The sequence below is a fragment of the Rhinopithecus bieti genome, unplaced genomic scaffold (assembly GCF_001698545.2).
Source record: "Rhinopithecus bieti isolate Rb0 unplaced genomic scaffold, ASM169854v2 scaffold_1530, whole genome shotgun sequence".
Taxonomy (NCBI): domain Eukaryota; kingdom Metazoa; phylum Chordata; class Mammalia; order Primates; family Cercopithecidae; genus Rhinopithecus; species Rhinopithecus bieti.
Window position 1 is genome coordinate 455,762 of NW_016803808.1, and position 3,896 is coordinate 459,657.

Below are 3,896 nucleotides of genomic sequence, written 5' to 3' on the forward strand. Positions count from 1 at the left end.
ACACTTCCCAAAAAATTTGGTATAAGAACCAGTTAAGTGTTACCTGGTGGGAAACATTTGGGACATACTAGGTTTCCTTACGGTAGGACTTCTCAGAACCTTTTTTGGATCTCCTTTTTTTATTGTTTTCTTTATTTTGTAGGATTATTTAACTTATAAAAAAATACATGCCCCTTATAAACAACACAGAGGTTAATTAAATATTGATAACCTTACCTTTGTTACTCCAATAGCAGCCCCAGAGGTAAACAACACTAGGGTTCGGTGTGTCTGCATCTTCCCAAAATCTCAGGTCCACCAGGACTCTCTAGGAGGAGGATGGAGCAAGAAACACTCCCCAAATTGTTTGACCATTGTACCCTTTTTCACATAGTATCTCACAGGTCTATGTCTTGTTCTGGTTTACATACTAAGGGAAATCTTGAAATAAAGCTAAGGATTGCTTTTGAGGGAATAAGATTCTTTTACCAAATCTATAAGAAATCCACACAGGTAAGAGGTCAACAAAAATAACACTATTTAGACCCCAGATCACAGGATCCATTCATTCTTTTTTTTTATTTATGTATTTATTTTGAGACAGAGTATTGCTCTGTTGCCCAAGGTGGAGTGCAGTGGCAGAATCTCAGTTCACTGCAACCTCCACCTCCTGGGTCCCAGCGATTCTTCTGACTCAGCCTCCCAAGTAGCTGGGATTACAGGTGTGCATCACCACACCCAGCTAATTTTTGTATATTTTGTCAAGACGTGGGTTTCAACCTGATGGCCAGGCTGGTCTTGAACTCCTGACCTCAAGTGATCCACCTACCTCAGCCTCCCAAATTACTGAAATCACAGGTGAGAACCACAGCACCCGGCTGATCCATTCATTTTTTAATAAGATTTGGGAGATAAATCACCGAGATGCTACAAATAGCTTCTCTGAAGGAGGCTCTCAGACCTGGTGTCAGGGTTCCTCCCAATTTGGGCTATCACTTACCCTGTGTGTCCTCAGGTTCTCCAAGCATCAGGGATGGAAGATGGTGGGACTCAAAACCACCCCTGCCACATACACAAAGGCTGGCAGAGGCGGACACTGTGATCATTAGGTTCCCAGCTCCAGCAGCACCTGGCACATAGCAGGTCCTTGGCAAGCACTGTTGAATTTGTGGAGGAATAAATACAACACTCATTAAGAAAATGAGAAAACAGCTAACAAAAACGTAAGGCCCATCACCTTGCCTGGCCACTGGTCAGAGCCTCTGTTCTCCAGCTTGTAATATTTTACTTAATCAACACACATACACAAAAAAACTCTGAATTCAGCAGTACTATTCCTGTTGTGCTGAGGGCTCAAGTTTGCATGACTCAAAGTCCAAAATCTTGGTTCTGTAGCCTCTGATTACAAGCCAAGTGATCACACTCCACCATAGTTGCCTCTATCCTTCCTTCCTTCAAGTCCTGCAGTCTAATCCTTAGGGATTGTGGATTGGGCACGACAGAGTGCAAGACAGCTGGATGCAGGAAGCACACCTGAGGTCTGGGCAGATTGAAGGGTAACTGTGCGGTCTTTAGCCTAAGTGAGCTCTCACAGCTTTCACTCTATCAGCGCTCCCATGGCATTGTCTATATCATCCTATCTTCTATCCAACCTTCAGTCTATTCTCAAATGAAAGTGATTCCATTATAGTGGTAACCTTGGACATTTTCCAAACATAAATAGCAACATGAACATGTTGTAACCAAAAACACAGGGAAAATATTACTACTACTGTGGGTCTTCCCAGGTCACAGACCGAACTTGATTAAGTACTGAAACACAAAATGTCCACGCTGGCCTCTAAACCATAGATCATTGAGATGCACTATCATTTATTCACTGAACATGTACTACAAGACGTACCTGTGCCCAATCCTGAGTGAGACACCAGAGATACAAAGGTGAATAGGACAGGTGCACTGTCTTCCCAGTAGTCACAGGCTGGAGAGAAGGCCAAACCTGCATTCAAACCATCACAGCACAGTGAGTACCTAATAGTGGAGGAATTAAACCCAGGTGTAGACCAAAAAAAAAAAAAAAAAAATCAAACAACAACAAAACATCTTTGCAATAAAATCCAGGAAAAAAATGAAAATATTTTTAAAGTGAACCCTAGGAACTGTATTTTAGGCCCAACTATAAAACCTGCTCTGGTTTAGTTTCTGTAGACTTACAAGTTTCCATGGTCCACACCCAAATTTGCACAGAAGAGATTCAATACCTGTGAGGTTCCAGTGGATTTCAAAATGCACTCACCTCTTGGTAGTGAAACAAAAGCTTATTCTTTTGAAGAATATCTCATGATATATACGGAGAAGATTCCAAATATCCAAGATTAGAGTGACAGATTAAATATTTGGTTTTGGAGCAGTACAAAGAACACAAGCTCTGCATTACAGAATATTGTGTGGTCAATGCAAACCAGGCTAATTTATACAGCAAGATCATTTAACTGAATTAAAGGCATTTTTACACTTTATGATATTGTAAGGGGCAGACTCTGGGAGGGACATGCACATTTCACACTAGAAGTAGCAGCCTGTAGAAATTGCAGGCAAGCGCATGTTTTAGAAACTTTGTGTAGTAGTGACTGTTCCCCATTAACCCACGTTCATCTTTGTCTACTGTCCATTTTCATTCGTAGTTGTTTGCTTTGATTCAACCAATATTTTTATGGGTAGAAACATTTAGGCACAAAGTTCTTCTGAAGTAAAACTTTTCTACAAAATTTATAATGACTTGTATCTTTAGCTCACCTGATTTTTCTAATTATTCAAGGATTCTAAAATTCATGTGTATCATGAGAAAATTTTTTATCTTCCCTGGGGGATAAAAAAAATTATGTAAAAGAAAGTCTTTCAGTGCAATGATGAGTAAAGGAAAATAGGCCAAATCCAAGAACCTATGAATATAAGCCGGAGCCTGTTTTCATAGAACACTTTTCGTTCCATTTTTCCACTAATAATGGAAACGTACTGTTCTAGAATTTCTAACTTTAGGGATAAGAACTAATGCCTGTGTCTAAAACACCAATGAAGAGCCTTATGGTGGTGGTGGTGGTTTTCCATTAAGAGCCATAGACTTACAGAAACATGCAGCAAGAGTTGCAAATGTGTTAAAATCAATTTGGATTGGGTGTGCCTCACTTTTCAGAGGCAAATAAATATAAATAATTTTATTCATTGCCTTTAAAGGTAGGAATGGACAAACAAAATTATTTCAGTAAAAACCACAAGCAATAGGTAAGCGTGATGGTGTGTTTTGCAAGGCCTGTTGAGTAAGAGAAGAGGTGGGAAAACAGATGAAAACCCAATGGGAGAAGGGGAACGGTTCAGATATGCAGAATGGACTAAGAGGATAAAGAAAAAGATGCATCTAAAGACAGAGAGCTAGACAAAACTAATAGAAAATTCTACCATAATGGCCAAGGAAGGCCTCTTTAAAAGGTGAAACCTGATCTGAGTTCTGAATCTTCAGAGGGAATGTTCTCAGCAGAGGACACAGCAAATTCAATCACCCTGCAGCAGGAAGGGGCATGGCCCAGTACAGAACATTAAGGCCAGTGTGACTGGAACCAGGCAGCCGAAGGGGAACAAGGACACCAAGGCAGAGAGTTGGACGGCACGGTAGGTAGTTGTTTTAGGACATGAGTAGTCCGTTTCAGATTTGAGGCATGGGGGAATTTCACCTTTTTTATTTTTATTTTTGAGACAGACTCTCGCTCTATAACCCAGGCTGGAGTGCAGTGGTGTGATCTCAGCTCACTACAACCTCTGCCTCCTGGGTTCAAGTGATTCTCCTGCCTCAGCCTCTCAAGTAGCTGGGATTACAGGCGTGCACCACCATGCCTGGCTAAGTTTTTGTATTTTTAGTAGAA

General features: G+C 40.9%; 1 long non-coding RNA gene across 1 annotated transcript; it reads right to left on the reverse strand.

The window, feature by feature from the left end:
• Window positions 1–224: 224 nt before the first annotated feature.
• LOC108516027 (uncharacterized) lies at window positions 225–1,975 on the reverse strand. Its single transcript, XR_001881698.1, has 3 exons — window positions 1,883–1,975; window positions 980–1,136; window positions 225–307 (listed from the first exon to the last, which is right to left on the reverse strand). It is a non-coding gene; the product is annotated as an uncharacterized LOC108516027 (long non-coding RNA).
• Window positions 1,976–3,896: the final 1,921 nt, after the last annotated feature.